The sequence below is a fragment of the Triticum aestivum genome, chromosome 3B, assembly GCF_018294505.1.
Source record: "Triticum aestivum cultivar Chinese Spring chromosome 3B, IWGSC CS RefSeq v2.1, whole genome shotgun sequence".
NCBI classification, from domain to species: domain Eukaryota; kingdom Viridiplantae; phylum Streptophyta; class Magnoliopsida; order Poales; family Poaceae; genus Triticum; species Triticum aestivum.
The window spans coordinates 185,574,143-185,584,955 of NC_057801.1; the positions used below are offsets into that span (position 1 = coordinate 185,574,143).

The 10,813-nt window shown below is 41.3% G+C and overlaps 1 pseudogene; it reads left to right on the forward strand.

Annotated features, from left to right (window-relative positions):
* Positions 1 to 7,916: 7,916 nt before the first annotated feature.
* Positions 7,917 to 8,706, forward strand: LOC123067440 (uncharacterized; annotated as a pseudogene).
* Positions 8,707 to 10,813: the final 2,107 nt, after the last annotated feature.

Genomic DNA, 10,813 nt, shown 5'->3' on the forward strand with positions numbered 1-10,813 from the left:
GAGGCCAAAAAAAGGAGAGAAGGCCCAAATAAAAAAATGAGAGCAAAGAGAGAAGGGGCAATGTTACTATCCTCTTACCACACTTGATCTTCAAAGTAGCACCATGATCTTCATGATAGAAAGTCTCCTATGATATCACTTTCATATACTAGTGGGATTTTTCACTATAGAACTTGGCTTGTATATTCCAATGATGGGCTTCCTCAAATTGCCCTAGGTCATCGTGAGCAAGTGAGTTGGATGCACACCCACTTAGTTTCTTTTTAAGCTTTCATAAACTTATAGCTCTAGTGCATCTGTTGCATGGCAATCCCTACTCACTCACATTGATATCTATTGATGGGCATCTCCATAGCCCGTTGATACGCCTAGTTGATGTGAGACTATCTCCTTTTTTTGTCTTCTCCACAACCACCGTCTATTCCACCTATAGTGTTATTTCCATGGCTCACGCTCATGTATTGCGTGAAAGTTGAAAAAGTTTGAGAACGTCAAAAGTATGAAACAATTGCTTGGCTTGTCATCGGGGTTGTGCATGATTTGAATATTTTGTGCGATCAAGATGGCCATAGCCAGACTATATGATTTTGTAGGGATAAGCTTTCTTTGTCCATGTTATTTTGAGAAGACATAATTATTTTGTTAGTATGCTTGTAGTATTGTTGTTTTTATGTCAATATTAAACTTTTGTTTTGAATCACACGGATCTGAACATTCATGCCACAATAAAGAGAATTACATGGATAAATATGTTAGGTAGCATTCCACATCAAAAATTATGTTCTTCTCATTTACCTACTCAAGGACGAGCAGGAATTAAGCTTGGGGATGCCTGATACGTCTCCCACGTATCTATAATTTTTTATTGTTCCATCCTATTATATTATCTGTTTTGGATGTTTTATATGAATTAATATGATACTTAATATGATTTTTGGGACTAACCTATTAACCTAGAGCCCAGTGCCAGTTTCTGTTTTTTCCTTGTTTTAGAGTTTCGCAGAAAAGGAATACCAAACGGAGTCCAAACGGAATGAAACTTTCGCGGTGATTTTTCTTGGACCAGAAGACATCCAGAGGACTTGGAGTGCAAGTCATAGAAGCCACGAGGCGTCCACAAGGTCGGAGGGCACACCCAGGGGGTAGGGCGCACCCCCCACCCTTGTGGGCCCCTCATGACTCCACCGACCTATTTCTTCCGCCTATGTATTGTCAAATATCCCAAAACCTTCCAGTGGAGCCACGAAACCACTTTTCCACCATCGCAACCTTCTGTACCTGTGAGATGCCATCTAGGAGCCTTTTCTGGCATCCTGTCGGAGGGGGATTCGGTCACGAAGGGCTTCTACATCAACACCATTGCCTCTCTGATGAAGCGTGAGTAGTTTACCACAAACCTATGGGTCCATAGCTAGTAGCTAGATGGCTTCTTCTCTCTCTTTGATTCTCAATACGATGTTCTCCTTGATGTTCTTGGAGATCTATTCAATGTAGTACTTGTTTGTGGTGTGTTTGCCGAGATCCGATGAATTGTGGATTTATGATCAGCTTATCTACGAATATTATTTGAATCTCCTCTGAATTCTTATATGCATGATTTGATATCTTTGCAAGTCTCTTCGAACTATCAATTTGGTTTCTTGCAATGGGAGAAGTGCTTAGCTTTGGGTTCAATCTTGCGGTGCTCGATCCTAGTGACAGAAGGGGAACCGACACGGATCGTATTGTTACCATCAAGGATAACAAGATGGGGTTTTCATCATATTGCTTGAGTTTATCCTGCTACATCATGTCATCTTACTTAATGTGTTACTCTGTTCTTATGAAATTAATACTCAAGTTGCAGGCAGGAGTCGGTCGATGTGTGGAGTAATAGTAGTAGATGCAGAATTGTTTCGGTCTACTTGATACAGATGTGATGCCTATATTCATGATCATTGCCTTACATATCGTCATAACTTTGCGCTTTTCTATCAATTGCTTGGTAGTAATTTGTTCACCCACTGTAATATTTTCTATCTTGAGAGAAGCCTCTAGTGAAACCTATGGCCCCCGGGTCTATTTTCAGTCATATAATCTTCTATTTTTCCATCATACAAGTTTCTGATCTATAATTTTAGTTTCCTATTTACTTTCTTTGCAATCTTTTACTTTCTATTCCATAAACCAAAAATACCAAAAATATTACTTTACCATTTATCTATCTCTATCATATCTCACTTTGCAAATAACCGTGAAGGGATTGACAACCCCTTTATCGTGTTGGGTGCAAGTTGGTGTTTGTTTGTGCAGGTATTCGGTGGCTTGTTGAATTGTCTCCTACAGGATTGATACCTTGGTTCTCAAAAGCTGAGGGAAATACTTACTCTAGTTTGCTGCATCACCCTTTCCTCTTCAAGGGAAAAACCAATGCAAGTTCAAGAGGTAGAAATCTCCGACAATGAGGAGTAGCTTGTCTTATTATCTCACTATAAGGACCCATGTCCAGTTTGCTAGCTACTGCCTTTCCTAAACAAATTCTAGTGAATTGTGCTATCTACTTTTACCATGCAATCTGTTCCTCTAGTGTATATGTTCCATATGTCATGCACTGTGGTGCTCACTTATTTACTATTTGGTTAATTGGTTATCGTGTTTAGTTAACTGTTTGGTTCAATTCTTCAGATATGATGTTCAATTCTTCAGGGTGCAATTTTGTATTGCCTTCCATGTGAGAAATAAATCGAATTTTCTTTACAAAATACATGAGAAAACAAATACAATTGCTATATTTCCAAGTTTTCAAGCATGCTTGGTTTGGTTAACTGTCTGATCTTCTAGTATATTATACATTGTGCAATGTGGTGCTCAGTTAACGTTTGGTTCATTTGTTGTGGTGTTTAGTTAACTGTTTGGTTCAATTCTGCAATGCGATGTTCAATTGTTGTGGGTGCATTCTGTTATTGTATACCATGTGATAAATAAATCGAATTTGGCTGTACTAAATACATGAGAAACAAATACAATTGCTATATTTTCAAGTTGTTAAGCATGCTTGGTTTGGTTAACTGTCTGATCTTCTATTAGGAGCATGTTATATTGTGCAATGTGGTGCTTAGTTAATGTTTGGTTCATTTGTTGTGGTGTTTAGTTAACTGCTTGGTACAATTCTGCAATGCGATGTTCAATTGTTGTGGGTAAACTTTTTTATTGTTGTGCATGTGATGAATAATCGAATTTGGCTGCACTTAATACATGATAAACATATACAATTGCTACATTTCCTAGTTCTTAATCATGTTTGGTTTGGATTAATGGTTTTTCCATGTGGCTTGAATTAATATGATGAATCTGCAATGTGCTTATTTTTCATCAACATATTTTACTAATATCATGATAAGATATGAACGTTATTCATCTTCCGGAGACGTTTGACAATAGTGCTAAAGTTTAGGCCAATCTAGGCGGATGAAACCCTATGTGAACGTAGGATTAAAGATGTGCCAGTATACTCTTGCCCTTCATCTTTATAAAAAGTTTAGGCCAATAAAATGGCATTCCCAACGCCTAGATAGATCAATCTAGATTATCAATCCATGGCATGGCTATTCACTCAATCAAAAGAGATGAACATCAGGAGGTAATGCCAATCCTAATGTTCCCTAGGGATAGTTTAGGCCAATCTAGGCATAAGAGACATAATCCAGTGAATAACTTTAACCCTATGTGAACGCCAATCCCTATACCTAAAATTGGCCTACTCTTCTTCTATAACCGGGATTATTAGCCCAGTTTGTTTTTCTTCTATAACCAGCCCTATGTGATGGCCTGGCAGGGCTGACCTCTGATTTACAGAGGATCAATTGATCCTAGAAGAGGTTCTAAGCATATGAGAGAAAGGCGGATGAAAGGCAGTGACCCTAAGTTCCGAATCTTGCCCTAAATAAGTAAGGTTTCGGGGAAGTTAGAAGCCTTTCTGGCTGAATAGGGGCGGTGAGAGGGTGTAGTGTAGTAAAGGAGGTGGCTTAGAGCCAGCAAGCAAAGTAAGGCAAAGCTTTATCGCGAAGAGGGCAGATGAATGAATTGGTTCCAGGGTATGCCTTTCGAGGTATGCCGGGCAATAAGGGCAAGGAAGGCTGCGAGAAGAGTTTCAGGACTAGGCCAGAGGACTCCTGTCCATAAGGCTAGGAAGGCAGGAGCAAAAAGATTGAACTAGCCCACGCATCTGCTCCCCTCTCAATCCACCAATAACTCCCATCTCCCAGCATCTCATTCCCCCACCCCGTTGTCGAGAGCAGCCAGCCCTTCTCAATAGAATCCATGTGCTATTGCCTGAATGTCAATCCGCACCTCTTGTCTGAAAAGAAGCATATCCGAATAAAGGTACCAAGGTAACCCTTAGAGTCAAAGCATTTTTCGCTATTAAGGAGTTACTGAAAAAGGCTCAAAAAACAGGAATCAGTTGGAGGAAACTAAGGACCAGGTTCACATTATCAGTGAGCGCGGATAAGAACATTTCCTGGAATTCCACATCCCATATTGACTCTACCATCCCTAACGTTGGCCACTAAGTCCAATCTAACCTATCTCAAATAAGATCTTTTAGGATCAATTGGTTAGGCATCCCTCTTCTTTGTTTGCATAAGGCCACTAGCCATCTAGTGTTCGCTATCCTTCATCTTTCGATTAGCGAGATGATCTTAAAAACTACAGGCCTGAAATTTGCCTTTCTTAAGACCCCGTTGAACATATTTTCAAAATGTTCCATCATTGGGTATAAGTAGAATCTTCATATCCCAAAAAAAACCTAGTAAAAGTCAAACGTTTATCGGTGGCACAGAGTTGTGTTTGAAGAAATGGAGTTTCGTTGTTCGTCACATGAAACTCTGCACTTAGGGATCAGCCTCACAAATATGCTCTTCGAGCTTTGAAATCGTCTTCTTTGTGGACTCGGCTGTAGGCTATATATCCATGGCTTGTTGAGATCCCCTTCCTCCTTCCTTTCTCACTGGAAAAAGCAGTAGTTGTCAATCGACGACCAGTTATCAATCAATCTGATGAAGGTAACAATATCCTCCTTGAAATCCATATAATCATTCCCTGGAAAATCAACTAGATTCTCCCTCCTCTTATGGCTCAAAGGCTAAACCTGGCTAGTAAGTTGGCATAGGAGAGGAGCACTCATTCATCTTGTGGTGGGCTGGCTTACTACTCCCCGATATTAGCTCTTAGCAGTTAAGTAATTCCGAAATCAGTTTGTTGCCCTGCAAAGTCTTTGACCTTGGGTATATGAGTAGGAGACTTAGGACAGTAGCGTCGATAGGCAGTAGGGCAAGCTGCCGGATTGACAGACAGTTATTAGGACAGTGGGTAAGCTACTTAGGCTAGGGAATAGGTACACATAGGTCAGATACGCGAGCAAGTCTCAATAACCAAAGTAGGAGTTGATGAGTGACTTTCTTCTTCTCTATTCCTTCTTACTGGACTGGACGGATTCCTTTCTGTAAACTGAGTTAATGGAGTCAAGCAAGAAGCTAGTACACTAGGCATTCTTATTCCGTAAAATAAGTCACTAGTAGGCAAGACTTTCTCTCGAGAGTCAGAGATTCGAGACGACTTTCACAGATGTTCAATCTTGTGAGGCGTATGAGCCAGATTTTTAGTACTCTCCCGACCTATTAGAGGCCACCCTAATAAGCGGAGATTGCCGGGAAAATGTTGCTCAACAAGACAGTAACCAACTTGACAAAGGAGACCCTGGCATAACAAGTGGTGATCTCTGTACTAGAATAGAAGCCCTGCTAATTGTGAAGAACCCACAGCCGGGAGCGTTAGCAACTGGATTTTACCACACTCCGTTATACCCTCCCTTGGGGGATGGCTTGGTGCTAATGTAGGACTTTCGGAGACCTTCCGCTTGCTGTTTTGGTCCAGCCTGAGTGGCCATAACTTCTACTGTGATTTAGTTTGGAGTGGTCTTGCTCTTGTTGTTCCGTTGTTGCGCGTCCTATTCTAATATTTAGGACCAAGAGGTACTGGATTCTCTTTCGGATAGGCCTTGAAAGGAGAAGAAAGGCTGAAATGGCAACGGACATCTGTCTATTCTCTAATTCACCCAATCCCTATCCGCTTTCCAAAAAGGAAGAATGCATGAACCACAGCAGAGGAGAAAGGACGGATCACCTACCGATCTTTTACAAAACTATGCCAGAAAGGATATAAAGATTGATCGATACAAAAACCATCTCCATAAATCTACGCTCATTAAGGAGAGGGTTCCTTAGAGAAAAAAATGGGGAGCAAACGAAAAAGATGTGTGGCTGAGGTGTTAGGAGCCCCCAATAGAGAAGGACGATGTGGAAAGGGATTTCAGCCAGTCCTTGCCTATTGCTGGGCTGGTTGTTTTTTCACTGTCCGATTAGTAGAAGGTGAGTGAGTAAGACGAGGCCCCCGAAGCGTAATGTAGAGCTATAATGCTCTTGTTTTTCCTTCCGCCATGCTTAGGAGAACTTTGTCTAGAACCCACTTTAGCTAGATTTCAAGGATACCATTACAGATGAGTGAAGCGAGTATACCGTTTCCGGAGCTCCCGAGGTAGCGCGGTAGCGGAAGCCCTTTCTAGTTCAAGCAGTTCCAATTCCTATTCTGCTTCACCGCTTACACCACACTCTATTGGTTCGCCTTGTGGTGCCTTTCGATCAAGGTCTACTTTGGTTCATCCACTTTGTTCTACAGCGCGTTATCCGCATCGAAGTTAGCCAGGTTCCTACCGCTTCTTGATTTATGGATTTTGCAATCCCTGAACGCCAGTGCTTCTACAACCAACGGATACTATTTAACATAAATAATAAGTAGAAATGGACAAACGAGTGTGGCTACACAGAGTGAGGAAAAAACATGGTGGTACCAGCATTGCGTATCACTCACTATGCTTTATGTAATATGGCTTAAGCAATGGTAAAATAGGAGTCCTGCGCAAAGCACATCTGATCGATATGAATGAAAGATACATCCATCTTTTCTTCTCCTTCGAAGGTTAGGTATCCATTCGTTAGTTCAGCACCGCATAAAAACTGACTTTAAAAGGGGCGACTCCCGCATGTGGTTAAGTTGTTTCAAGCTTGTAAAGACTCGTGATCGGAAGATTGACCTGGTTTTCTTTCAGCTGAAACTCTACCTAATGGTTCAGATTACCCGGGTCCATGCGTCCATGGCTGCTTAGCTTAGACAGCCTTGTTAGAGACATGAATGCGGGGTTCAGTTTCCAATTGATTTGTATTCACTGGGACCTACCCTTATTGGATTTTCTCCACTTTTCTAGTTGCTGTGGAAAGAATGTTGAGCAAATGAGTTTAAGGGGTGGTTTTCTGTTTACTTTTTTTCAGCCTACGTCATCTCTCTTCCAGAACCTCACAATCATCAGTGTCTAAAGTTTCATGATGAACATTGGTTTCACATTTTATTGCTGACGTGAGAAAATATCAATTTGGAACTCGAATTTGTATTTGAGTTATGATGAGGAGTGAGGTAGATTAGCATTGTTGAAGAAAGCAAAGAAAAAGGATGCTGCTATGGCTTGCTTGTGGCTCTTTCTTCTATTGGCTAGTCTCAGGCCTGATAGTTTCCATTTCTTTTGAAAGCAAGTGCGGCTCAGTCATAAGTGTTAGTAGCATGAAGTAAGTTGTCGGTAGCCAGCATTAGGTAAAAGGAAAAGCTTCTCAAAAGCATCCAGAAATATCATAGAATGGTGATCGAGATCACCTTCACGGGAATCATCCTTTGCAAATTGGGGGAAGGGAACCAATCAAGTCACCAAGAAGTTCCCGAAACTTGGTTTAGTATTAAGGTTCTTCTCTTCCAGCGTTTAGTATTCAAGTTCTTCTCTTCCAGCCCCCTGGCCCCTCTCTGATAACTCAAGTTTTCAAAACGAAAAGCAAATGAAAAATATGGTTCGATGGCTCTTCTCCACTACCCGCTTTACTACTTTCTATTTTTTTTCTTATGTATTAAGTTTCCCTTAATATATAATTGGATATTACTTTTAATTTGTATATTTTTATTCATTTTTCGTTTTCTATTATGCCTAATACCTATTTTCAATCTTTCTAGTTTGTGCTTCATCGACACCTCCTTTCTGATCACTCTCCCACCGGAGATTCAAGACCCCTAGGCTCTAGCTCATTTAGTGGGGCTAAACTTCTATCTGAGTATTTACGAGCAGGATCTGGGATGGGTTATGTTCATTCAGAACGAGCTTAATCACAATACCCCCCTGGAAGACATACCTGGGCGGCTTAAGCTCTTCCTAATGGAAGAAAAGCTCTCTTCTATGCGACAAGATGTCATTCAGGAATTTGTGGAGCTTTATCAAAGAGTAGGGCCTTTCCACCGATCGAGCCCTACTTGGTCGATGAAGCGCTTCGTTCCTATCTAGACCATATTCACACAACTGATTCTTTCACTGTTCTCCAAGCGTCTTATCAAGATCTGCGGGAGAATGAGGGAGGATCCGTTTTCTTTCGAAATGCTGTTTCCCACAACCGGGATCTCCTTGAGGCGGAAAGCTCTACAAGGAGGTGCCTGGAAGTGGAACAGAGGATCCGGTGGGAAGAAATCCCCAAGAGCAAGGCAAGTCCCGAAAGAGCTGAGCACGAGCATGCTCTCGACTTGTTTAAGTCGGAGGATCTTAGAAGGGAATTAGAAAAAAAAAGTGGGGTAGCTCAGTAATTTTGATTCTTTTCTCTTCCAGCCCCCGGCCCCTCTTTGATAAGGAAAGTTTTCATTTCTAAAATTAAAAATGACAAATATGGTTCGATGGCTCTTCTATACTAACCACAAGGATATTGGGACTCTCTATTTCATCTTCGGTGCCATTGCAGGAGTGATGGGCACATGCTTCTCCGTACTGATTCATATGGAATTAGCCCGACCCGGCAATCAAATTCTTGGTGGGAATCATCAACTTTATAATGTTCTAATAACAGCTCATGCTTTTTAATGATCTTTTTATGGTTATGCTGGCGATGATAGGTGGATTTGGTAATTGGTTTGTTCCGATTCTGATAGGTGCACCTGACATGGCATTTCCACGATTAAATAATATATCATTCTGGTTGTTGCCACCAAGTCTCTTGCTCCTATTAAGATCAGCCTTAGTAGAAGTGGGCAGCGGCACTGGGTGGACAGTCTATCCGCCCTTAAGTGGTATTACCAGCCATTCTGGAGGAGCAGTTGATTTAGCAATTTTTAGTCTTCATCTATTAGGTATTTCATCAATTTTAGGTTCTATCAATTTTATAACAACTATGTTCAACATGCGTGGACCTGGAATGACTATGCATAGATTACCACTTTTTGTGTGGTCCGTTCTAGTGATAGCATTCCTACTTTTATTATCACTTACGGCACTGGCGGGGGCAATTACAATGTTATTAACCGATCGAAACTTTAATACAACCTTTTTTGATCCTGCAGGAGGGGGAGACCCAATATTATACCAGCATCTCTTTTGGTTCTTCGGTCATCCAGAGGTGTATATTCTCATTCTGCCTGGATTTGGTATTATTAGTCATATCGTATCGACCTTTTCAAGAAAACCGATCTTTGGGTATCTAGGCATGGTTTATGCCATGATAAGTATAGGTGTTCTTGGATTTCTAGTTTGGGCTCATCATATGTTTACTGTGGGCTTAGACGTTGATACGCGTGCCTACTTCACCGCAGCTACCATGATCATAGCTGTGCCCACAGGAATCAAAATCTTTAGTTGGATCACTACCATGTGGGGAGGTTCAATACAATACAAAACACCCATGTTATTTGTTGTAGGGTTCATCTTTTTGTTCACCATAGGAGGGCTCACTGGAATAGTTCTAGCAAACTCTAGGCTAGACATTGCTCTACATGATACTTATTATGTGGTTGCACATTTCCATTATGTACTTTGTATGGGAGCCTTTTTTGCTTTATTTGCTGGATTTTACTATTGGGTGGGTAAAATCTTTGGTCGGACACATCCTGAAACTTTAGGCCAAATCCATTTTTGGATCACTTTTTTCGGGGTTAATCTGACCTTCTTTCCCATGCATTTCTTAGGGCTGTCGGGTATGCCATGTCGCATTCCAGATTATCCAGATGCTTACGCCGGATGGAATGCTCTGAGCAGTTTCGGTTCTTATATATCTGTAGTTGGGATTCGTCATTTCTTCGTAGTTGTCGCAATCACTTCAAGAAGTGGAAAGAACAAAAAATGTGCGGAAAGTCCTTGGGCTGTTGAACAGAATCCAACCACACTAGAATGGTTGGTACAAAGCCCTCCGGCCTTTCATACTTTTGGAGAACTTCCTGCGGTAAAAGAGACAAAAACCTAGGCGCATATATGTCCTAACTATTGCCTCTTTCTGGCTCCGTATTTCTAACTCAAATTGGATTTAGTGTCGGCTGGCCGGCAAGACCGCTAGCCCGCAGATGTAGGGAGGTCTCCTCTTGAACTGAGAAATCAAAGGGACTCTTGGAAAGAAGGGAACACACGGCTCTTATCTGGTTTGAATCCTGTTCGTCCCGGCCGGCCACAAAGACTACACCAAACTACACTAACTATGAGTTTATGAAAGCGCAGAAAAAATGATAACTATATATGGGAATATGAAAGCAAGAACTACTAATTGTAAAAATTACAATCGAAAGCCCCCCCGGTAGAAAACCAACTATCGTTTCATATATGCGCTAGGATATACATAGTATCCTATCCCCCTCAATCTCAGGAGTCGCTTTCTCTATGCCCGACTTACGAGCTCTTTGCTTATTATTTTGGGTGGGATGAAGGTCGAAATGT